Genomic DNA, 27,500 nt, shown 5'->3' with positions numbered 1-27,500 from the left:
AGAGGTGAGAGTGTGAAAGAATGGGAGTATGGATGGAGTATATGCTCGGGAGCGGGTGAGAATGAGAGGGCTAAAGAAGGAGTGTGTATTGTGTGCAAGATCTGGAAGGAGAATATAAGACTGTATGAATCAGTTGGATCAAGAATTGTGTGGGTAAGACTGAAAGTTGGACTACAGATGTGGGTGACTGTGTGTGTGTATGCGCCAACGCAAGATCGTGCAAGTAAAGTGAAAGAAGAGTTCTGGACAAATGTGGAAGCATGCATGGAAAAGTCTGAAAGGAATGAGAGAATGTTTTGGACCGAAGATATGAATGGAAATGTAGGGAATATGACGGTGGATGGAGTAGTGGGTGAGTGGGGTGTGCCTGCAGAAGTGGCAGTGCTCCAGTGGATATTTGTGCCGGCAGGGGGTTGGTGATAGCCAATACCCTCTTCAGACACAAGATGATTCACAGGTATCCGTGGCGAGTGATGAGAAGGGTGGGTGGCGAACTGAATGAACGAAAGGCAAATGACTGATTAGGTGTGTGTGGATGATAGAATGAGAAGGTGTGTAATGGATGCAAAAGCATATAGAGGTTGGAAGAGTGGACTTTCTGACCACCACTTGATGGTGGTGAAAGTCGAGGTTGAAATGAATGGAGGAATAGAAGAAGGGAAGGACATGAGGAAGTAGTTCTTACAAGGAGAGTGGAAAAGTTACAAGAGGAAGGACAAAGGGCAGAATATTAGAGAGAAGTAGAGGGGAGATTGGGTAAATATGATTTGGAGTAGCTGGGGGACGTGGAAGGCGTGTGCAAGATATTCACAGAAGAAATCTGTGCAGCATGTGAGGTGGTGTGTGGGGTGAAGAGAAGACAAAGGGGGTGCAAGGTACAGCATGGTGGAACGAAGAGGTGAGACAGGCTTTAGCACAAAAGAAAGCATATAGTGAGTGGATGAGAAACAGGGGTGTGGAGGAAGTTGAGAGACAAAAGAGAGAGTTATATGTAGAGAGCAAGAGAGAGAGGTGAAAAGATTAGTAAGAGGGAGTAGGAAGAGAGTGGATGAGAAATTTGGAAGGAATTTGAGCGTAAGGTGGAAAATATTCTAAAAAGAGGTAAAGAGCGTTAGAAAGTGTGTTAAAGAAGCTAGTCGGGGAGTGAAAGATAAAAATGGTAGACTGCTAGTGGAAAAGGGAGAGAAAGTGAGCAGATGGAGAGAACACTTTAAGGGATTGTTGAACATAGAGAATGAAAGTAATGCCAGTAGAAGTGGCTGGGGAATGGCTGGGAGAAGGAGGGAAGTGAGAAACGAGAAAGAAATCAGTAGGATGGACGGTGAGGAAGCAATGAAGAAAGTAAAAATGGGGAAAGCCCCTTGGAATTGATGGAGTGTGTGGTGAAATGCTGAAGCATGGGGGAGGGAGAGAGGTAGAATGGATGTGGAAGGTGTGCTTGGCTTAGGAGGAATGTAAAGTCCTGGAGGATCGGAAGTCAGGTATAATTGTTCCCTTGTACAAAGGAAAAAGGCAAAAAGAAGTGTGTGGTAATCATAGGAGCATTTGTGTGCTCAGTGTAATAGGAAAAGTATATGGTAGGATACTTATTGAAAGAGTTAGGGAAGTAACAGAGGAATTAATTGGAGAAAAACAGGGAGGCTTTAGGAAGGGAAGAGGTTGTGTAGATCAGATATTCATTCTTAGATCTTTAGTGGAAAAGTTTCTAGAGAAGGGAAAGAAGTTGTATGCGGCCTTCATGGATTTGGAGAAAGCATATGACAGGGTAGGTAGACATGGACTGTGGAAAGCATTAAGGATATGTGGAGGAAATGGGAGGTTGTTGAATGACGTGAAAAGTATGTATGAGGGTGCTAAGGCTACAGTGCGTGTGGACAGTGAACTGAGAGAATTTTTCTATTTGATGGTTGGATTCAAACAGGGATGTGTCATGTCTCCATGGTTGTTCAGTCTGTATATGGATGGGGTTATGAGAGATACAAGGTAGGGCAGTGGATGTTGGAGCGGCACTAATGAGAGAGGGCAGTGTATGGAAACTCCCTGTACTATTGTTTGCAGATGATACTGCGTTGTTAAGAGATGATGATGGGGAGCTGCAAGGCTTAGTGAATGAGTTTGGGAGAGTGTGTAAGAAACGGAGTCTAAAGGTGAATGTAGGGAAGAGTAAAGTTATTGTCTTCGAGAGAAATTAAGCCACTGAATGTACAGTGAGGCTGGATGAGGAGGAAATGGAAAATGTCAGTGCCTTTAAGTACTTGGGTAATGTGACGAGTAAGGATGGAAGTTTAGAGGGTGAAGTGCTTGAATGGGTACAACAAGGGAGAAAGGCTGCTGGTTCTTTGAAAGCAGTGATAAGATACAGGGAAGTAAGCATGGAAGTGAAAAAGTTACCGTACTGCATGACAGTATTGTGATACCAACTCTGATGTAAGGAAGTGAAGATTGGACCTTGTTGGAGGGACACAAGTCAAGAATGAGAGCAGTGGAAATGAGTTATTTGAGAGGAGCATGTGGAGTCACATGGAGAGACAGACTGACAAATGATGAAGTGAAGGAACGGTGTGGTGGGGATGTGATAGGAAGCGTTAGGAGAAACAAACTGAGGTGGTTTGGCCATGTGGAGAGGATGGAGAGCGAGACACTGACGAAGAGGGTGTATGTGGTTGAGGTGGAGGAGGGGAGAAGGAGGGAGAGGCCAAGGATGAGATGGAGGGATGGAGTGGAGAGGTATATGAGAGAGGAGGGTGTGAGCTGGGAGCAGGGCAGTGACATGGCGAGGGACAGGACGACGTGGAGGCGATTTGTTTGTGGCCACCCTTTACGGGATTAAGGCGTCTGGCATTAGACAGCTAGACAGAAAATCAAAATGGAGGCGAGGCCACTTAGTTTCCCTCATTTTTGTACTTATTCCATGCTATAAACACTGTAGGTTGGCTGTTATTTAGGTGAACTACACATGAGTTTCTTCATCTGACAGATTTGCTATCGGTGAGTTAAAAACAGTCCTTGGTATACTTTCCAAAACTCTGACCCTATGTTGGTATTCTACTAGGGTTAACACCAAGACATTTTCTTTTAAAGGACATTACCTCACCCACAGTAGGAACCGGCTGTTCATTCCAGTGTCCATCAAACAATTCTGTTCACATGAGGGGGAAACACTGTCCTATGCATAGTTTGAGCCTTATTAACTAAAGCCTATTTCAATTAATCCTTCAGTAGGCTGGATCTCATTTAATGATTACATTTAAGTTGCAAACAGCCCAGCCCACTCAGGTGAGGAAAACTCTTGCCCTTTAATGTTCTAGAAGCAGTGAACGATTTAATTATCCAGTGACCCCGGAAGTTCACCACCACCACCAGGCCTGCCCTAAACCTTTACTGGCCATTACGCGGGAGTCCATTAATGTTTCCTCTTAAACACGGCACCGTAATTAAGTGCTTTTCTAAACCACCCGCTTATCAAGGAGGATAAGTCATCACCCTGACAAAAATACAATAAACGTGTAATACAATACACCTCCCACCCCCTATCCACCAGTCCGTTGTTTGTTTGCGCCTTAATCCCATAATTACACTTTCGTCGGCTAAATATACAAATAATTCCCGTGGTTCATAAAAGCTCTAATGTGGATTAAAGTCTTGCTGGGATGGTGGGAGGAGAGGATGCTAGAAAGGAACTGAGAGACAAACCGAATGAGGACAGGACGAAACGCAAATGGAAAAACTAGACACAGAAAAAGGAAACAAATAGAGGGAAAAACAAAAAATAGAGCAAGTGAGGAGAGAACAAAATGAGGGGAATGAGCTGGAATGAGTGACTTGGAAAAATAAGTGACAAGGAAAGAAAGCAGAGGAATAAAAGAAAACAAACGAAATAAATGATGAGACAAGGAAGTGGAAAGGAAAGGACATGATGGGAATGGGAATATGAGAGAAACAGACAAGAGGAATTGGTTTAAAAGGTCAACAAGTGGAAGGAAGGGAAGGAAATGGGGAGGGAGAAAATGTAAAACAATGACAAGAAAAGAAGTGTATGGGTATAGGGAGGGGCGGACAGGATAAAACAGGAGGAGGGAACAAAATAAATGGAATGGGTACATACAGAATGGTTAGGCTAAGGACGGAAACATAATAGGAACTTGATGGGATGGTAAAAAGGAGTGATAGTGAAGAATAGAGATCGAGGGATACCAAGGAAGGAAATACGAATATCAGCTTTGCTATACCGGTACTACTTTTCATACATGTAACTGGCTTCATACCTCATCTACAGTGACAGATGCTGCCATATACGGATTTTGAAGGCCTGAATGATGCGTGAATTATTCAGTGGGCCACTCATTACGCATGCTGCTTCACAGCTCTACTTTTTTTACTTATTTGTTTCTGGGTCATACGCCACACCATCTATTCGGAGGAAATTGAGGTTGGGATGATGATGATGATGATGATGATGATGATGATGATGATGATGATGAAAACGAAGACGACGACGACGACGACGACGATGATGATGATGATGATGATTACTAATATTGAAATTACTTATTCTACTACTAATACCATTCGCTGTAAACTCACATTAACATCCCACAGTGACACACGCACCACTTTCATAGAAACAACAGTTAACAAAACTCAACCACTACAATACGAGGACCCTTTTTTCATTTTATGCTTGTCTGCAATTAACTTTATGCTCAAGGGAGTTTTTGCACTGGAGGAGTACGCTACTCTTTCATAACAACTTCTCATCTACGGTACTCTTAACTCTAAATAACATCGTCAGGTGAAATAACGTTTCGGACTGAAAAGATTACCAGTAACATCCAACAGTCACGTACACAGCTACTACGTAACTACAACAGTCGCATATCCAACACTCATAAATTTGTCACATTATACAAATCACACATCTATTTGGCGTTTTTTTTTCTTTTTTTTTTTTCATATCGATCCCTGCTACATCCAGTACATCACTTAATAATACAATCATCATAATCTTCATCATCATCATCATCATCATCACCAACCTCACCATCACCATCATCAACCCCTCTTACGCAGTCACACACCACGATCACTAACACTCTCTCTCTCTCTCTCTGGAGAGGGGAGGAGAAAGGCGGGAGGGGCAGTACCGTAAATATGAACAGAGGGACAGGAGAAGGTAGAAAGGTATGAGAAGTTAGAAAGGAGGAGGCAGAGAGGGGCCGAAAATAAAAGGGAGGAGGAAATGGGGGCAGAAGGCAAGAAAAGTGGCGACGGCAGGTGACTGGAAGGTGAGCAGGCCGGCAGGAGAAAGTAAGAGGGTAGGAAGAACAAAATTATAAGCCAAGGGGAAAGACAAAAAGTAAGGAATGTATGGAGTCTAAAAGGGTAAAGGGAGAGGGGATGGGGGAACAGAAGAGAGCATCCACACGCATGAACGGGTAAGGGAAAACAACCTGATCCAGCCAACTCACGGAGTATCGTTAGCAGAAGTCAACACCAATTCTTATAACTTCGTAATTACCGTTTCAGAGTAAACTTGGTAAAAGGCAGTGGCAGAGTGTAGGGGGGTGAGGGGAAGGGGTAGGCTATATGTGTGTGGTGGTGGTGGTGGTGCGGTGGGGCCAGGTGTGGGTAATGGGTGCTTGAATGAATTGCTTGTGGGTTTGTGTTTTAGTAGCAGTAGGTGATTTAATATAATTTCAAAGCCTTGTTATGTTATGGAAAAATGTTGGAGTGTGACCTTTAGGGACAGAACTAAAGTAATGTGGATAAGTGTAGGGGAAAAGCTTTATTGTAAGTGTGGTGGTGTGGTATGCAATGTTTGTGGAGTGTGTCTGGCTTGCGTTTTTGTGGTTGCGGGTGGTGTGCAATATTTTGGGATAAATTTTGTGTTTAGGAAAATACCAGCAGCGTGGAATAATGGGAAAATATTGGTTTTGTGTGTTGCATGTGAAGTTGTTTGTTCTTGGCTGATGGTGTGCGTTGCATGTGGAGCTGCCTGTGTGTGTGTGTGTGTGTGTGTGTGTGTGTGTGTGTGTGTGTGTGTGTGTGTGTGTGTGTGTGTGTGTGTGTGTGTGTGTGTGTGTGTGTGTGTGTGTGTGTGTGTGTGTGTGTGTGTGTGTGTGTGTGTGTGTGTGTGTGTGTGTGTGTGTGTGTGTGTGTGTGTGTGTGTGTGTGTGTGTGTGTGTGTGTGTGTGTGTGTGTGTGTGTGTGTGTGTGTGTGTGTGTGTGTGTGTGTGTGTGTGTGTGTGTGTGTGTGTGTGTGTGTGTGTGTGTGTGTGTGTGTGTGTGTGTGTGTGTGTGTGTGTGTGTGTGTGTGTGTGTGTGTGTGTGTGTGTGTGTGTGTGTGTGTGTGTGTGTGTGTGTGTGTGTGTGTGTGTGTGTGTGTGTGTCTCCATTCAGCACATCTTCGCCTTTTCTTTTCTCCCTCCATTCCTTCTTCATTTCTTGTACTCATCTCCCTTCTTTTCCTCTCGCCCATCAGTTTTTGCCCCGCCCAGCACTTTTTCAAACCCCATGGGTTACATAAATTCAGAGAATTGCGATTACAACGGACTATACTTAAGCCTGATGCCTACCTGAACTTACCGGTACTTGCTTTCTTTTTTCTCTCATTTGTATTAAACTGCTGAGGAAAGCCTTCTTAAGTGATAACACATTATTACATATAGGCTACTAATATCTATAATACAAATGTCCTTTTCGCTTCTTACGGCTCCCTCTCCCTATTCAGTCATTTTCTGTCCCCACCTCCCCCTGTCTTCTTTCCTTCACTTTCCCTCCTCTTATCTCCCCTCCTTCCTATTCCTTCTCCTTCCCTTATGTCCCTCTCCCCCACCTCCCTGCCGCGTCAGGCCCCCTCACCAGGTTGTTAGCCCAACCTGGCGGCCACCTGAGGGCACCAAACCCACACAAGAAATATAATACAAACACCGGAGTGGAATATCCCGTCTTATGCCTCCAGCTGCCTTTTTGAATTTTTTAACCTCCTGTAGCTTCTGGTGCTCACCTTTTTATGTCTTCCATTCTCCTGTGTCTTGATCTCTCTTTGTCTTTTTCTTCTTTCCCCTTTCATTCATCTTTCTTCTCTTCCTTCCCTTCTTCTTTGTTCTGTCTCTTCTTTACCCTCCCCCTCCTTCCTCCCATGACTTTTCTGCCCTCTCCCTCCTTTGTAAGTTCGGCAATAGCGTCTTCATTTCTCATTTTCTTCTGTTTCTTTTTCCCTTGTTTTCCTTTTCCTATCTCCCCCTTTCTTCTGCCGGCTGCCTTCCAGGAAACACAGCATAACCATGAAAAGTGAATCGTTCTTCTTGACCCTCCACCCACCTATGAGCTTTCAGAGTTTTCCTTGTCTCCTGTCTGTCCCTTTTTCGTATTTATTCCCACTCTTCTCCTGATGTTTTTTTTTTCTCTCCTCTTTCTAAAGTCTCTTGACTTACTTCTTTGTCCAAGTCTTCTTATCTTCTTGTTGCCTCACAGGAGTATTGGTTAACCACGAAAAGGAATCACTGTTTCAGCCCCTGCACCTACATTCTGTCTTTTAACCCTCTTGCCTTCTGTGTTCCCATATTTTTTTCCTGTCTTACCTCTTCTTTAATACTTCAAAAAGCCTCTGTTGTGTTCTTTTTCCTTCCTTCGTGTTTTTCGCTTTTCTCATTTCTTACTGTTTGGTAAAATATAATACAGTAACAAAAAATGTACCGCATATACTAGGCAACATACCTGACCAATCTAATTACACATTAGCTTTTTGCATCATCCTTTCGTCCTGTCTCCTAGTTTTTTCTTTATATCCCTTCCTTTCTCCTTTTCACATTTTATTCCACCCACTCCCTCGCCTTTTTTTCCCTTGATCATTCCTCTTCTTCCTCGTGCCTCCACTAACCTTCTTGACTCCCACATTTTTCTTTCTCAATTTTCCTCCAGCTCTTTCTTTTATTTGATGGTCTCTACCTCTCCTGCTTCTTCTTCTCTCTCTTCCTCACGTACGGGTATAGCTGTGGAAGGATTGTTGAGTGTAGTGTCAGAAGTGCAGTGAAAGTCAGTGTTTACGTTGCTGTGTTGATGAGTTAGAAAGTCTGTGTAGTACTGGGGGAACTTCGACAGGATACGAATATAGAGAACACACGAACGGACAAGTGGTACTACTGCAAACTTATATAATCATCCGAGGGAAAGACAGGGATCGAATTAAGTTCAGGAGACCGGAACACACACGCATTACAACCTGACCATCGGAGGCTCCACCCAACACAATGAAAGAATTACACAGATCACTCTTAATCCTTCAGCTGCGTAGGCGTGGTCTCAACTGCATACACTCGTCCAACATTGGCTAAAGTATAATCCCTAGTTTAGCCATCGTAATGGAAGGGTTACGTTGTGAATCGCAATAAATCCTCAAAACTTATAAACTATAGAGAAAAAGAGGGAGATGCACTGAGAAACTAAAGGGAAAGTAGGTAGAGAGAAGAGGCAGATGCAAGAGGTAAACACAACAGCCACTCTTAGAAACTGAAGAGGAAAAGAGCAAACCTACATCAAACAAAATCAAACAAGAAAACAATAATAGATAAGACGGCTCACTAGTGCAACACCCGCCTCTGACAACTGGTGACTCTGCTCTGTGACCTTGACCTTCGACTGACTCGTTAAAATGTAACTGCTTCTTACTTACCTCCTCAACCTTTCCATCAAGCTAACCCAACTCGGATCAAAACTGATCTTACATCGCCCAGTGACCATGACCTCTGATGTATTATTCTCAAAATCGAACATCATCCTTGCCTGACCTTCACCGCGTCCACCAAGTTGGTCCAAAGCGAATCAAAACTTAATGCGTTGCTCTGGCCCAGCTCTAAGGCCTTGACCTCTGACTTTTTTTTCAACAACAAATCACGTAATCCTTGCGTTACTCTGAATCATTCCACCAAGTTTGGTTTATATCAGATTAAAACTGTTAAAACTGACCGTGAGCTGTGACCTTGACCTTTGACCTACTGTTCTCAAAGCAATATGGCGATTCCTTCGCTGACCCTCAACCTTTCACAGAATGTGATTAAAATCAGATCAAAACTGTCTGAGTTGTTATGTTCCCAAACACACACACACACACACACACACACACACACACACACACACACACACACACACACGCACGCCAAGCAAAACTATACAGCAAGCACTCTATCGCATGAATGTGTGTGTGTGTGTGTGTGTGTGTGTGTGTGTGTGTGTGTGTGTGTGTGTGTGTGTGTGTGTGTGTGTGTGTGTGTGTGTGTGTGTGTGTGTGTGTGTGTGAGAGAGAGAGAGAGAGAGAGTCGTAGCGTACTTTTAACGGCGGGAAATTAAAAAAAAAAGGGGCCCCTCTCCCCCCCCAAAAAAATAAAAGTAAATAAAATGGAAAGGAAAGAAATCCAACAAAAAAACGGAAAGAAAAATTAAAAGTGTATCAAACTCTCCCAAACTGAGGGAGCAATAACGGGCGAGAGCGATATCGTGTGGTGTGGCGTGTCACAAGTTATCGCTCAGGCTGCCAGATTCTGGAGTAAGGAAGTGAGGCACAAAGGTGTCATAATTCACGGCAGCTTTGGAAGCAGATTAAACAAGAGTTGTAAAGTTCATAGGGGGAGGGACGAGGAGGGTTCTCTCTCTCTCTCTCTCTCTCTCTCTCTCTCTCTCCTTCCTCTGCACCTTCCCTTACGTTCTCTGCTATCTTATTCCACCCTTCTTCACAACTTTCTCATTTATTTTTCACTGGCCTTTTACATCTCTTTCCACATTCTCTCTCCTTTCACCTCGCCTCTCTTTTCCTACATCAGTCACCCATCTCTCTACTCTCCTCAACTACGCTGTCTCCTCTACCCGCTCTTTTCCTTCCCTACCAACCCCTCACTCTCCTTCACACTCCCTCTCCCCATCTCTCTCCTCGTGCTCTTCATTCCTCTTCTCTCCTCCCATCTTATTTTCTCTCTCACCGAACTCTCATCTCTTCCTTCCACGCCTCACGCACTTCTCTTCTTCTCTGCTGTCTTAAATTCATCAACTTTCTCCTCTCCTCTTCATTACGGAGTTGGATGATTCACAGCACAGCTAACTTTTTCCTGTCGACTTCGGCTGGAGGGACCGATGGACTGGGGGAGACTTCCTATCCCTCTTTGAACATATGAATATAAACCACAGTCCTCGTCTCTTCTGCAACAAACAACCTACTCCCTCTCCTCATCTCCTTTTCACTCCTCTCTACCCCTGGCTTTTTCTCCCTCTACTCTCCCCCACACATCCAAACCAATAGTCTTTTCACTCCCTGCCCATTCTTTCAGTCTATTTTATCGTGCCGCTCTCAACGCCCACTCCATTTTCTTTCCCATCCACTCTTCTTACATTTCTTATCCACTCTCCACCTCTATTCCCCAGCTCTCCTCTCTCTCTCTCTCTCTCCTCCCCACCCACTTCCTTACTCTGCCTACCCACACTACCCACACACTTATCTTCAATTCCTCACCCACTGCCCACCCACTTCACACTCAGTCGTCCCACAAACTCTCCACCCAATCCACCAGCATGCTTTCCTCCTCTCCCCACTCACTCCCCCATCTTCTTTCTTCTTCCCTTCACTTTCTTACTCTCTTCTTCTCCCCGCCCACTCCGTCCTTCCACAATCAACCTAGCCCCCCTCACCCCCATCCAACGGCCGCCTTATGAGCTCCGCCGCTGCTGTTATTGAGAAAAGATGGGAAAACTGTCCTACAATTACTGAAGTCTTTGTTGCGCTCTTTACCCCAAGTCCTGCCTCCAAAACTTTACTGCCTCTCTGCCTCTGTGTTTGATCTCTCTCTCTCTCTCTCCCCCCCCCCAGTTTCTTATCACTAAACCTTATATCTCACTGTCTACCTCAGTCATGTCACTCGTCACTTCTCACTTCGCCGCACTGGTTCCCTCTGTTATAGGTCATCTCTCATTTGCACACCTCGGTCTCCCGCACCTCAACTCTCACCCTGCTGCCATTGTCTCTTAGCCTCTCTGCCACCAACTGCCATCATACTTACCAGACAATGGACGCACTTTTATGGTATATCTACGGACCAGAAGGGAAGTAGACACAGCAAAAGGAAAGCACAAAGACACGGAAAACTACCTGCATAGTATCCAGTACAATAAGCCATACCTCCATTCATTCCTCATTCAAGTCACCGAAACTCTCCGCTCTGCTTCACAGACCCTGTGATCCATTCAAAAATATGCTACTTAATGCCTGAGGGATGAAGTCCGGCAAGTTAAGATAATGTAAAGCCCTTACTATTTGCACTTCCATTTCCATTCATACTTCATACATTTATACGTTAACATTTTACATCCGTAACTTCCACGATTCGCTTATTCACACTGTCACTCGTTAGTTCTAGTCACTTTCATTTTAGACATCCACGCCTCATCCTACATCTAAACACATTCAAACATTCCCCTTTCGCCTTCCAGTGCATATTCATTCATTGTGACATACCATCTATGCAAATTCTCATCTACCCTTTAAATAACCCAGCTACTTACTTCACTTGTTCTACAAATCATTATTTTTCTTTTCTTTTCCAACAATGGAACCCACATGTACTACTTAACATTCCCATTATTAATGCTCCCACTATCATACCATACGTTAATGTAGATACTAATACATCAACTAGCCTATATGCAGTACTCTTGCAGACACTATGCTCAGTCCCTTGCTCTATACCAAGGCCTTCATAGCACCACCCACTCTGCTTTAGCCACCCTACTCCCAAATTTATTTTTACATTAACTTCCGTTTTGCATTTTTACACTGAGACAATTATAATTTTCCATCACCTCGAGTCTTTACTCACCAATGCATTGTACTGTAAGTCAATTTTTTTCTATAACCCTAACTTACAACAATGTCCCATTAACTTTCAAACTTCGTCACTCATGCACAGAACTCTGAATCAGTCTGCAAAATCTCGTCCACTGTTAGCAACGCAGCAACATCTGCATGAATCACATCTGACATATTCCATCACTCAGCATTCATGATCTTCATTCTCGTTATCAAAACTCCTGCTTTTCTTTCCCTTGTAACTCAATCCATCATAAATCTTTGTTTCACTCTAATACTGAAAATGTGGCAATGAACTGTTTATCCAAGCCTCCTTTCACTCTAACACATAATTCACTACCATTAAAAAAAAAAAAAAAAGTCAGAAATTAACCCTCCACATCCTACATGCAGTGTACAACATGTTTCCTAACCCCTAAAGTCCTAATCGCATCAATTGATGCGATTTGAGTTTTATGCCAAAATGCCTAATTGCATCAATTGAACACAACCTGTAAAAAACTGTGGAGCGCTTGCTCCACCCCAATTATGACGTACATGGCTTCAGGCCAATGAGAACTCGCCCCTGATGTTGCGTGAGGGGGGATCAGACCAACCCGGGCAGTGGGGGGGCACCCCCTTCTCGGCCGCCTCCATGCCACCCTCTACTCCTCTCCCTCACGCCCTCCTTGTCCCCCATCACTCTCCCACCCCTCCACGCAACTGCATCTCTCCTCCCACAGCAACCTGCGTCCCTTCTCACCCTCTCTTGCCCCTCCTCCCTCCCTAATAGCCTCGTCCCCCCCACCCAAATCCCACCCCATCTCTCCCTCTTTGTCCCTCACTACCATTTCAACCCCCAACAGGCCCCCGAGTGTCAGGCCTGATGAACGTACAGTACCTGTTTCATGTTATTTCTACTTCTTCCCAAATTTTAACACCTCACTCTGTTCATTTCTCACTTCGTACCTACCAGTTTCTGTACGTATTGTACGTAGTTGGAGAATGCTGTATGTTGTACTACATACGACGCATCTTATTATTATTTTTTCATTCTCCCTATCTGCCCAGATTAGCACCTCTGAGTAGTGTCGGTCTGTGTTAGTTTTCGAAAGACTATGAAGCCTTGTAGGGCCGCTCCCCGCACCTGTTTAATCTCCCCACACATACAAACATACCTGTTTCCATGGCTGGTGTGATAAAGTCCAGTGAAATGGAGAGTTTCCACATGAGAATTTGGTTGTTGCCGAAACTGTATTGATAAGTGTGATGAAGTGTAATGATAATGTGATAATTGTAATGGTGTGATAAATGTGTAACGAGAAGTTGGGAGAGTAAAAAGAGAAATCGGAAATAAATTATTGCTTTTTTTTTTCCTTTCTTATGCATGCATTTATAGCACTATTCAACTTTATTTTGATGTCCTTGATGGTAATATATATTTATATGCGTCTGCGTTAGTTTTGGAATGACTATGAGGCCTTGTAGGGCTACTCCCCACACCTGTTTTATCTCCCCACACCTACATACACACCTGCTTTTATGGCTGGTATGACAAATCCCATTGAAATAGAGGGTTTCCACAAGAGAATTTGGTTGTTGCCAAAATTTTTCTCTCCAAGTACCACCAAGGCCTTGTAGGCCTACTCCCCACACTAGTTATCTCCCCACACCTACATACACACCTGTTTTCATGGTAGATGTTACAGAACACACTGAAGTGCTTTCTTTTCATGCGAAAAGTTGGTTATTTCCAACCCCCGTACCTATAGGCCTACTCTCCACAGCCTACTTTATCTCCCCAGTCTAGTAATCTCCCCACACCTACATACACCTGTTTTCATGGTTGGTGTGACAAAACAATTTGAAGTGACCTGTTTCAATAAGAAAAATAGGTAGTTATCAAAATTTTCATCTTTTCGATTGTTATCGAGGGGTACCTATCATAAACTTTTTTTTAACTCTGACGCGCGATTGTGCGGTAACCATTAGGCCTACGGGGGTACGGATTGCGTTGTCAGGTGTGTAAATTCTTCCTCTTTAGCCAGAACACAGTCAATTTGCCCTTGGTGAAAGTCGCCAAAACACCCCCGAATTGTGGTTGTGCGAGGTACCCTGCCTGAAACAATTGCGGTCTTAGGGGTTACCATACTGTTAATTCTGGCTTACATTTTTCTGGAACCGTACATGCCGTTTTTTTTTTTGGAGGGGGGGAGGGGGTCGTACATTCTTTCTCTACAATTCGTGTTACTGCTAAGTACTATAAAGAATGGCAACTTCGGCTATCAAAATTCCAAACCGCATTATGTCTTCTCCATAATCAATATTACTAACAAGGGCCTCTTTCTGTTATGTGTGCAACAGACCTAACTGCAAGCGTATTAAATCTCTCTCTCTCTCTCTCTGTATATATATATATATATATATATATATATATATATATATATATAAATATATATATATATATATATCCATCCATCCATCCCTCATCCAATCCTACGTTGTCCCATGAGGAGCGTAGGAGCCCGGGGCTAGGCACTTGGTCCTGACATTTAAGATGAGTGACCAGCCTCACTCATCCCTGAGTGGCATTACGTGAGCAATAAACCCCAACCTCCCCTTGGATATAAACCTTCACCGGCTCAATCCGATTGGAGCGCTGTAATTACCCACTAAACCACCAGGCGCCAAAATCTGTTTATATGGTTGCCACACAGCGTAGTAAATGGTTTCCTGGTGTACAGGAAACCATTTGGCTTGTCACTCAGCGTAGAGTCACCCACAGGCAGAAGGAAGGGGAAAGAATGAAGGAATGCAAGACAGAAGAGGGAGTGTAAAGTCACCCGTAGGCAGAAAGACGAGGAAAGAATGAAGGAAAGAAAGACAGAAGAAGATGGAAGGAAAGAAGGATGGAGGAGAGAACAGGTCAGACACCCGAGAGCAGCACAACATTGAGTGAGTGGATGGTGAGCGTCCCCACCTACCACAATGAGGTCCCCATCTACCACAAATATCGTGATCACTAAACACGCCACAGTCCTGGATGAACTTGACTTTTCTATTCACCTGACGATGTCACTCCCTCCTGGCGCGGACCCGTACCTGCCGGGATAAAAAAACAACAATTGGGCTACATTCATTATTACCCAGATATACTAAAAACAATAAACATCTATTTCCTTCATATTTGCTGACCCTTAAACTTTTGGACCCAGACATTAATGACACGGCAGGAATCCTTCTCCTTTAATTTTTTTTTAAATAACAGAACAGAGGAAGGAAAAACAAATTAAAAAAAAATCCATACACCAGATTACTGGTGTCCTCTGTTCATATAATATTTGTAACAGTTACACCTGAACAGCTGTAGGTCGTAGTTTGGAGGGAAACAACTCTGGGGAAGCGAGTTCCAGAGAGGTGCAGTTCGGGGAATGTAAAATTCTGATAGGCAGAAATTCTGCAATATGACTGAGTGACATTCCAGTCATGAGCGCTACCAGATACCCGTGTAGCACGAGGGAAGGCATGGAGAGGTGGCACCATGGATGCAACGTCGTCTGAGCATTTGCCATAAAAAATATCTGTAAAATAATGCAAGGGAGGCAACATTCCTTCTTACTTGTAGTGGAGGTAGTTTATTTGTAATGGCAGGGTTGTTAATAATTCTAACAGCTTTGTTCTGAATTTTTTCTAGTTGTTTTAATGCAACCTCTCCACATCCATTCCACAAGGGTGAACAATATTCAAGCTGAGAGCGCACATGACTCTCATAAATTATAGCTAACTGCTCGTCAGTGAAGAAGTTACGGACTCTGTACAATAGTCTAAGTTTCTTTGAGGCGGATTTAGCAAGTAATTTAACATGAGAGGTCCAGCTGAGGGCACTGTTAAGTGAGACACCGAGGATATCAATACTTTTGGAGATAGGAATATTAGTAGCACTGAAGGTAATATACGAATCTGGCAATATCTGTATATTAGTAAACTGTATACATTTAGTTTTACTAGCATCAAATGAGACAAGGTTGTTCTGTCCCCATTCACTGATCGTAGACAGGTCTTGATTTATGGAGATGGCTGTATTGAGTTGAGAGGCAGAAATATTAGACTTTGTAAATGGGTGGCTGAGTGTGAATGAACTATGTAGTGTTGAGTCATCTGCATATGAGTGAATGGGATTGTGGGTGACAGATAAGAGATCATTAATATGAACCAGGAACAGGCTTGGCGTCAGAACTGATCCCTGCGGCACGCCGGCGTTAATTGAGTGGAAATTGGAATATGCATCATCTACTTTTACTCTTATTTTCCTGTCACTGAGATATGAAGAAATCAAATGAACAAAAGACGTTAGTCCATACAAAGGGAGTTTGGACAGCAGGGAACGGTGCCATACTCTGTCGAAAGCTTTAGAAATATCAAGGACTACTGCATGAGTCTCCATGTAGGTCAATTGGATGGTATGTGTTGGGAGACTGAGTATGTCAATGGTGGATCTTTCGTGGCGAAAACCATATTGTCTATCACTAGGCTAATTAGGCTGTTGGATTCAAATGTTTAACAATGTGTTTATTATTTAAAGTTTCAAATACCTCACCAAGAGAAGATGTGACAGCTATTGGTCTGTAATCAGAGGGGTCAGAGGAACTTCCTTTCTTCGGAATTGGGGAGATATTGGCTTCTTTCCATGAATTTGGGAATGAAGAAGTACGCATGCATAGTCTGAATAATTTAACTAGAACAGAGGCAAGTTCAGGGGAACACATCTTCAAAACAATTGGCGGAATTCCATCTGGGCCTGGAGCTTTGTTGGTAGGTAAATTGTCTAGGATGGATTTTACGTATCTTGTCTGTATTTTAAGTGGAACAATTTCGAGAGAGTCAAGTGACTTCCTCTCACACAATGATCAAAGAATTATAACGTCTTTTTCACGTAGCAGCGACCTTCCATCCTAGGAGTAACACTGACTAACCTTTACCAAAATGGTTCCCTTCCTATAAGAAGCAAACAGTATGTTGACCCAGAACATAACATACATACAGGCGGGGTCGTTTTGATTTAAAACATTTGATTTCAATCGATTTAAAGAAGGGCGAAATAATCATGATTTAAAACATAATGAATTTTATTTTTATAAATACAGTAAAAATGAAGAAGACAGAGAATGTGATCAATGTGTATTGTATAGATACATCATGGCTGCTTGTCCTGTACTCTACTTCTACTAATCCTGTATTAAGTCAGGCACCAGTGAACCACTGCCTTGTTATAAGGCAAATATTCAAACGATTAAACACAGGAGAGAGAGCTCTTTTGTTGATAATAACAGTAATGTGAGTATGTTCAGTGATGACACAGGAGCTCGGCTCTTCTTAGAATACACAGTAACAGATTCAGTCTAATGTTTATGATCCAAATTTGACTATATAAAAGACAAGTTGGCAAGTATCATCAGTATGTGACACACAGTGATGCCGCAGCATGAGTAATCTCCCCCATACCAAAGAGTGCTGGCCTGTGGTTCATTGGCTTACTCCCACTGCCCATTCACATTATTTGGTAAGTTTGTTTATTTGAACTATGATGTATTATCATGCCTAATGGACGCACTGCAGCAAGTGGGAGGAAAAAAAGAACCAGTTAGGTACTCGTTTGATAGAATTCCCAAGACTGATACTAAATATGGTTTTATTAATACTGGCAAGGGTTTAGTAAAAGAATGTCTTCCTAGAAGTGAAAAAAAAAAAAACGATTTAAATGATAAAACTCAGATCTAAGTATAATTTTTTATCTAAAGAAAATCAGCTTTTTTTTTTTTCCAATCCTTCATATAGGCAATAACAAAATGTTCTAATCAACAGACAGGCAAGAGTGTTGCCTGTCTGGGTGTGGGACTATAAATCTATATAAACATTTAACAAGTAACAAAGTCTCTCTTTCACGAAGGCTGCGTGGAAGCTAAAACCTTTGAAAACAGAAGCAGGACAGAGAGCGGCAGTTTCAGAGAACGAAATAAAAACTGGACGAACTGACAAAGATTACACAGGCAAGAAAAAATCGACCCCGTCCTCCCCTTCCCACCCACCTCTTTTTAAGCGAGAGAGAGAGAGAGAGAGAGAGAGAGAGAGAGAGAGAGAGAGAGAGCTACTTGGAATGAAGGCCATTGTGTTAAAACCTTACAGGGGCCATGATAACCCACTCGGTCACCATTCCAAGTTAGAGAAGGTCGGCACAGTATGACAATGTGACGAAGGACTGAGAAAAGACTGAGGAAATGAGGAAAAGGAAAGAGAGAGAAGGAAGGCACAGAAAAGAGGACAAAGTGAACAGCGGCAAGGAGGGGAAGAGTGGTAAGAGGGGATGGTAAAGGAGAGGGAATGAGGGAAGGAAGGGAAGAGGTAAGGAAGGGAAGAGGGACATGTGGAGAAAAGAGGAATGGAAGACAAAATGAGGGAAGGAGGAGAAGAGGAACAGAGAGGAAACGAGACAAAGAGAAAAGAGGGAAACAGGGTAGAATGAGTAAGATGGGAGGAGTGAAAAAGGGAAAGGGGTGAATGGAATGTGGAGAAAAAGAAGGGGAAGAGAGAGGCCAGGAATGAAAATTTTTATAAAGACGGAGGGCTAAAGGTAGAATGAGGAAGAACAGACGAGAGTCGTGGTGACAAATGAGTTAGGGATGGGTAAAGAATGGGAAAATGGAGAACAGGGAAAGTGAGATGGAAAACATTATGTGAACAAAGAAAATGGAGAAGGAAACACGGTAGCCGGAAAAAGGGAAAAGGAAACTCGGTGGCCGAAAAAAAGGAGAAGGAAACTCGGTGGCCCAAGAAAGGGAGAGGGGGAAAAGTGGGAAAAAAAAAAAAATAAGGGTAACTGAGGGAAGACTGAAGGAAGACGGGGAAAGAGGGGAAGTTGGAAGAAGCAAGAAAAGGAAGAACGAACGAGTGGAAATGATGGGTAAAAAGTGCAGTGGAAGACAACATAAGTGAATAATGGCTACTGAGAAGACTGAAGAGGAACGACAGAGCAAAACTGTGGGAAGAGATGAAGGAGGGCCAAAGCGTGGGAAAGGCAAGAATAGAAGATGGGGGAAACTGAGGAGAATGAGAAGAAAAACTGGAATACTTGTAACGTTGAGGGTACAGAGGAGATGAGGCGAAGAAACTAAGAAAAAAGGTAAAGAATGAGACAATGGTGACGGAAAAAAGGGTGTAAAGGGAGGAAGGAGAGGAAAAGACAGCCACTTCTATCGAAAGTAAAGAAATATATACAGGATAACTGCACAGGGAAAAGGAACCAACAAATAAGGGGAAAAGTAAATAAAGTGTGGAGAAAATTAACTCCTTCAGTCCGATGACGTATTTTCTATCTTACTGTTGTTGCGTCCAGATGATTCTGCTCAGCTTAGGAGAGACATTTTCAACTGAAGGGGTTAGATGCAGCATTTAGTAACTTCACTGTCTGAACTATATCCTAGTTTAGTAAAATCGTCTCGAGAGAGCAAGAATAAGATAAAAGTACATCGTCGGATGGTTAAAACAAAAACAGAAAACATAAAGAACTAGAATGGCACTCAGTAGAGCGCATACCTCCGCCAATGCCCAACATGCAGTTCCTTTTATTCAAGTCCTATTTGTTACTTTACGGCAGCTGGAAAAAGACTAACCCCCCCCCCATAAAAGCATACTTAAATCCGCTAGATCCGTAATATTATATGGATCCGCGCCAAACTGCACACATTCGTAGATACCAACATCCTATATATGTCATTTTTTTTCATCAAGATCCATGCAATATTCACTGAAAAAATTACGAAAATGTCGAAAAACGCCCTATCTCGCAATGTTAAAGAAAATGAAAAAAAAAAAATCTTGGATCCGCACGTTTCTCCGGATCCGCACCAAAATTTAATGGAGTCTATTCTGGACCATGGTCCATTCTTCTACCAAGTTTCGTGGAAATCCGTCCAGTAGTTTTTGTGTAATCTTGCTCACAAACCAACCAACCAACAAACGAACAAACAAACGAACATAGGTGAAAACAAAATCTCCTTGGCGGAGGTAATAACAGTGCACTGTATGAATACTGTATATGCAAGTATGCAGCGGTTGGCACGCACACGCCTGACATGGGTGAGCACTATCCAGGTTCATGTTTTACGGGGCCTAAATGGCAACTGATCCGTAGGGCCGAGAAACACCACTGTCACTGGGGAAGTAAACAGCCCCCACCCAATGCTTCACGCACGGCAACAGGTATGGAAGGCTTAGGAAGTGAGGAGTGAGGACTGAATGTGGATATGTGTCAGAGTGGCTGTGTTTGTGAGTGAGGGAATCGGTGTATCTCGTGAAAGGGATATAAAGGAGAGGACTAAAGGGATTAAAAATGACAGGTACAGCAGATAGTCACTGCAGGAGTCTTTACACTGAGTAAACGAAGGTACAGACCCATGATTTTTTATGGTCAATTTTAAAACTCTTGCGAGGATAAGTAGCTGGTTACTGGACTGCATCCCACTTTACACAACACAGCCACCTACGAAACACTGAAGGAAAAGTTTTGTTCTTCAAAATGTGTGTCAATTCCGATATCAGAGCTGGATATTTGTGTCCCTCCTTTACGACTTCAGGTTTAATACTACGGGAATACGACTTTACAATGATGCAGGCAGACTGCAAAGAGTAAATTCTATACAGATGGCTGAGAGGTTAAGCTATCTATATATCTATCTATTTACTGCCAGACGCCTTAGTTCTATAAGGGGTGGCTGAAAACAAATCGCCTCCATGTCGCCTAGTCCACTGCCATTTTGCTGCTCTCCCTTCACCTCACACATCCCACACTCATATAGAGCTCCACTCCATTTATCCATCTCCTCCTCCCCCTCCACTTCACACACACACTCTTCTAGTCAGTCTCTCAAACAGAAATAGTTGCTGTACTGATGGTCAGAAATAGGCACTGCAGTGTTAGTGAAGCCTGTACCTGACCCCTTCAGTACGACACATCTCTAAGACGAATAAAATCGCCCAAACCGAGCATGAGGAACCGAAAACATTTTCGAAGTGAAAGGGATGAAGGCTGAACGGCTGGTCAGGAGCAGGCAGGTTTGGCAGATATGAGGAGACATAAAAGGGAAGTAAGTACCATAAACCAGAATCAGTAAGACAGAGGATGACTGAATAACAATATACGTGATACATTAAAACAAGAGAGAAAGCCAAAAAACACTGATTAACGACCAACACAACTGAGATGTAAGGAACAGAGTCGAGTCAGGGAGAGTATGAATAACAGACGAAAAAACATGACAAATAAAGCAAATGGAAATTGGATCTGAGATAGGGAAGTTGTTTTGAGCAGTGGAGGAGAACGGCAGATGTTATGAGTAGGGTGGTTGGAAAGGAGGGTATAAAAGAAGGGAACTGATACGACCTGAGAGAAAAGGAGAGGTGAGAGATGGAGGGGTGAAGGAAGGAGGAGTGAGAGACGGAGAGGTGAGGGATGAAGAGGCGAGGAAAAGAAAGAGATGGAGAGGAGAGGAATGGAAAGGTGGGGGGGAAGGGGAGGTGAGGGATGGAGAGGTGAGATGGAGAGGAGAGGGATGGAGAGGTGAGGGATGGAGAGGAGAGCGATTGAGAGGTAAGGGACTGAGAGGTGAGGGATCGAGAGGTGAGAGATGGAGAAGTGAGGGATGGAGAAGTGAGGGATGGAGAGGTGAGGGATGGAGAAGTGAGGGATGGAGAAGTGAGGGATGAATAGGCAAGGGAAGGAGAGGTGCGAGACGGAGAGGTGAGGGATGGAGAGGTGAGAGAGGGAGAGGTTAGGGGATGGAGAATTTAGGGGTGGAGAGATTACGAATGGAGAGGTGAGGAAAGGGGAGATGAGGGATTGCGAGGTGAGAGAAGGAGAGGTGAGAGATTGAGAGAGTGTAGGAGATGTGCGGGATGAAGCGGTGAGGGATAGAAAGGAGAGAGAAGGAGAAGTGTGGGGAAAAAGTACAAAGGAAAACAAACAGCAGCTGATCTACTGGTCCTTTCGTGGCTGTTTGTTATAGGACTTGTAATTAACTTGCAACAAAGCAAGAAAGTGATGTGAGGGAGGCAGAATAAGTGTGTGAATGAGAGAGATGTGAGAGAAAGAGAAACACGCGAGGGAGTGGGAAATAAGAGGAAGAGATGCGGGACGTAGAGATGAAGAAAGAAGCGAGAGAGGAGAGACAAGAATAGGAGGAAGGAAGAGGCCGGAGAGATAATGAGACTGAAAGAGAAAGGAAGAAAGGAGATATTAATTTAAGATACGCTAGGGGAGAGAGGGAGAGGGATGGGGGAAGGGATAACGGAAGGGTGGAGGATAAAGGAAGGTGAGGATGGGGTATGAGGTGAGGTGAGAGAGGGGTGAGGGAGCGGGTGAGAGTGGGGATGTGGGGACGGGTGTGAGAGGGGTTAAGGTGAGAGTGGCATGGGGGGAGGGACTGTTATGCTCCTCACGTGCTGGGAATCGACACTCGATATTTACCTTCATCTGACCCCGCTTCTATTACCATACCTTCCCTCCTACTACCGAACAGCAGAACGTTTATGAGTATATTTATATAATTATTATTATATTATAGTTCATTCACACTCAGACATCCACTTACAAAGTCTAATATCTCTACCTCTCAACTCAGTACAGCCATCTCCATAAATCAAGATCTATCTACAATCAGTGAATGGGAACAAAACAACCTTGTCTCTTTTAATGCTACTAAAACTAAATATATACAGTTTACTAATAGACAGATATTGCCAGATTCGTACATTACCTTCAGTGCTACTAATATTCCTATCTCTAAAAGTATTGAAATTCTTGGTGTCTCACTTAACAGTGTCCTCAGCTAGACCTCTCATGTCAAATCACTTGCTAAAACCGCCTCAAAGAAACTTGGATTATTGTACAGAGTCCGTAACTTCTTCGCCGATAGTAGTTAGCTATAATTTATAAGAGTCATGTGCGCTCTCATCTTGAATATTACTCACCCTTGTGGAATGGTTGTGGAGAGGTTGCATTAAGACAACTAGACAAAATTCAGAATAAAGCTGTTAGAATCATTAACAACCCTGCCATTACATATAAACTACCTCCCTTGCAAGTAAGAAGGAATGTTGCCTCCCTTGCATTATTTTACAGATATTTTTTTGGCAAATGCTCAGACGAAGTTGCGTCCATGGTGCCACCTCTCCATGCCTTCCCTCGTGCTACACGGTCGCGCTCATGACTGGAATGTCATTCAGCCATATTGCAGAACTTCTGCCTATCAGAATTCTTTCATTCCCCGAACTGCATCTCTCTGGAACTCGCTTCCCCAGAGTTGTTATGGAAACACCCCGGCTAACACCATAACACCAGCTCTAAATGTGATATCCCTGGCGTATCACAGTACAGACGGTGGGTATTAGTGCACAAGTGTCGGGTGACATGTGGGCAATGCAAAGGATCCGTCCTTTGTTGGAGTATCGTAGGTGACGTACTGGACCCCAGGAACGGGATTCCTAACCTATATGCAGAACCAGCACATAAATACAAATATTACATTGTGGCACAGAAAGACAGGCCCAGGACGAGGAAAGACTGAGTAAATGAAAACGGTAATGGGGTGAACGAGGACAGAACAGACGACAACGGATTTGGGAGGGAGAAGTTTGAGAATTCGACGGAGGGGAAAAGGTAAGAGGTCCCTGTTCACAGATCACACTTGCCCCTCCCCACCACTCTCGCCATCACCATCATCATATTTCTCTCTCTCATTTACAAAGTTTTAGTCCGACTATTAAGTTCACTTTTCGCTTGTCTTCTTCCCCACTCATGCTTCCTTTTTCTCCCTCTCACAATTACATTTACATCTCTCTCCTTTACACCACACACTTTCATCCCTCTCTCAGTTCCTCCCCTCTTTCAAACTCATTGTTTCCTTTCTTTCCCTCTTTTTTTCTTATTCTGACGATACACATTCATTCACATTTTAAAACTCAATCCTTTCCTTCCTACTCCTCCTGCAAACTTGTTCACCGACCCCCTCCTAGAACATTTTCCTTTCATTTACTAACTAACGTCTTTGCTTCCCTTCCCGAATTTACTGAACTTTTCTCCACTCTCCCAACTTCTTGTCCCTCCTGCGTCTTTTTGTCCGCAAGATCAGTTTCACCACTCCAATCAGACACTGGGAATCTCTCACAACTGACCATTTTGCTGCCACATACCTACTCTGCACTTTACTTCGGCTAATGTCAGAAGGTTTTACAATAATTAAGAGAACTCTATAAGGCACTAAAAATGGTAAGACACTATCATGATTAATGTTTAGGTAAAACATAAAGAACATGTATTCCACCTAAAGCCGGAAGACTTTTTTAAGCTAACATAAAATCGCCTTGGCCAAAGGGTTAATACACTTTCATACATTATCACTGTATCCCTTTCGTGTTTTCCATGACAAGGCCAATTACATTTTTTTTTTTTTTTTTTCAGCAAAAAAAAAAAAAAAAATCTAGTTTCAACTCTCGCAATAATACATTTCATATGCTTCCCCAGTTAGCTTTCCGTGCTTTTTCGTCCATCTCCAACTTTTCCTTTCCTTTTCGTCGTCCCTCGAACAAGGACATTTTAATCTTTTCCTCCCCCACCCCCGAACACACAAATCCCTTTGGTCTTTGATATCTCCCTTACATATCCACCTTCGCTTCTCGATGACTTCTCACCCTTTCATCCATCTCTCCAACTTCCTCTGTCTTTTCCCCTGCAAGGCCATAAACTTCTCTTCCTCTGTCTCTTCAGTAACATTTCTTTAATCCTCTTTTCCTCTCACAATTAATACAAATCCAGCTTTATTCCCAACTTAACTATTCTTGCCCTCATTCCTTCTTGCAACCTTTCTCCCGTCTTCTCCCTGGCAAGGATACAAACTGTTATCGCCTCTCTCTCTCTCTCTCTCTCTCTCTCTCTCTCTCTCTCCCTTTAGTGCGCTTGGCATTTTCCAGCACAAGAGCTGCAATACGTGGCTTGACATACTGGGTCTTTTTAAGAGGTTTTAAATATTTCGCAGCTCTCCTTTCTTAGTTATTTAATCTTCACATTACACCTCAGTATCTTTTGTGGACTGCTGATGTAAAACTGTGTCAATATTAAAACGAAAGCAATAACATACAAAGACAATGGCTAAAGTGTCATATACAAAACAAATCTGTAACCAAGTGGTTGTATGAAGCCAGCTATGTCACTCAGAATACGGCTGTCTCATTCATCCCGCCCCCAACCAACTCCTTTTCATCCATCCCCAGGCGCATTACATATCGCCTCTCCACCCCCAAACATTCATCACTGCTGCTCTTTCTCCCACCATTATAATTCTCTCTCTCTCTCTCTCTCTCTCTCTCTCTCTCTCTCAGCGAGGTACTGGTGCAGTAATGGGGTGCGGTAGGGATGCATTGACAAGCAATCACCAGAACCACTGTAGGCTATTAAGAATCCACTTAATACATTATACCGCACTCCACTCCACTCCACTGTACGTCCCTCGCCAGACCACACCACAGCACACTATGCCACGCCACAGCACACCATGCCAAGCCACACACATCACCACCCCACCCCACCCCACACCACACCGTCCCACACCACACCACACCACCATCCCACCACCCAACAACCACAACACGCCACGCTATACTACACCACACCAAACCACGCCACGCCACGCCACACAACACCACACCACACATCACACCACGCCACGCCACACCACGTCACACTACACCCCACCCCACCACCCTACTCCATGGCACACCAGGCTGCCGCAGCCGTTGTTCAGTACTGCGATAATTATGCCAGATGGGTCAATTTTCTGGCTGCGCCGAGGGAGGTGAAATTACAGTATGATGCAGCAGCCGACAGACCCCCCCTCCCTCAGCTGCTGCCACCACTGACACCACCACCTTTAATTATCCCACCACTACGTCCGCAATCCTGCCAACATCATCAGTTATGCCACCACGACGTCCACAATCCTGCCAACATCCTCATTATCATCAGCATTAAGGTACGTTCTCAGTTCTGCCAACATCCCCACTCAGTCCTGTCAACATCCTCAGTTCCGTCACTACTACGTCCTCCTTCCTGCCAACACTACGTCCTCAATCCTGCCAACACCCTCAGTTCTGCCGCCTTCACGTCCTCATTCCTGCCAGTTCAGCACAAATATGGGTAATGATCTCGTCAGAAGACCATTTACGGTGCCCTTGTGTTTTACTTTTTAATAGGCAGGTGTAACTTTTATGCTCTAAATAGCCACACTGTTGGGGACAGAAACCAAGCGGCCCTTGACGCGCTTCGAACCCCAAACTCCAGCTTGGGCGACAAAAACGTGGGTAAATATACGGACTGATTTAGACAGCAAAAATACCTTACTGATTCTCCTCCTCTCCCAGTGTCTGCTTCTCAAGCGTAATGGTGTACTTTCTAAAACGTACCCAAATCAACCGAAATATATTATTACAGCTGTACAAGTCAAACCTTACATGTAACCTATCCTTACCCAACCTAAACTAAATTAACCTAACAAAACTATATATCCTAACTTAAGATAACCTAACAAAATGTATACTAACGAAACCTATCCAAACCTAACCTAACCGCCCAACATAACCTTACTTTACCAAACACAACCTATCAAATCACGCCGAAATGGGAAACCAAATTAATTTTGGTACAGTATTTTGGCAGCTGCGTGACTTTAAGCAAAAGTCCGCCACTATGCCAGGGAAATAACATGCGTCGGTGAAACATGGGCTAAACATAAAGGGAATGAAAATAGCCATGAAACATTCGTTTTCCATTTAAAACTAAATGTATGGAAAACTAAATGTATGCTCAAACTATACTATGCATTTGTCAAAATGCGCTTAAAACAAGAGGCAAGACTGTCCGAAACTGAAGAAAAAAAAAAGGTTTCCTGGTACTCACCTTGTCAGACGCTGCACAACACAGTCTTAGCCCACTTCTGCTTTCCCTGGTATCATTTTGGCTCCAGGGAAGGTGAACGCCTTCACAGCTTATCGACAGAGTTTAGTTTGTCTGCTCGCCAGTCATTGTGCTACTTACATCAAATTTGTTTTCAATTTACAATATCGTTATTTACGATAAAAAGTTACATGCAGATTACTAATTTTTAGTATGATATTGTCCAGACAGCTTATATGCAATACATTATACTCTCTTTTTAACTTATTACAACTTTATTGCTGGTGGTTGGTGGGGGAATAAAATAAATATATACTCTAAGTAACATCATTTGTCTTCTACAGCATCAATTATATTGGATACTTTTAAATATATATTCATATTAAGAATACCCGATCCTCCCATATGTCAGGAAAACCAATGTTCAACTCGCTTGATGGTCGTAGGGGCATTCGATCTACTCCAGTTATACAGTAATTCAGTGCTGGCAGCAGTTTACTGCATACAGCAGACGAATGCTACATGTTTATATAGTTCCATCTCTGGGCAGACAATGTTCACTTTCCTCTGATACTGGCCTGATGGTGGTGGTGTTATGGGGTCGGTAAAGAGTTATGTGTGCTGTGGGGGCCAACGTAATGTAAGCAGTATCATTTGAGAGCAATCAATCAA

This window comes from Coenobita brevimanus, chromosome 84 (genome assembly GCF_032717465.1).
Source record: "Coenobita brevimanus isolate Jiangsu-jjx chromosome 84, ASM3271746v2, whole genome shotgun sequence".
In the NCBI taxonomy this organism is placed as follows: Eukaryota; Metazoa; Arthropoda; class Malacostraca; order Decapoda; family Coenobitidae; genus Coenobita; species Coenobita brevimanus.
Note: the sequence above shows the minus strand (reverse complement) of the source record.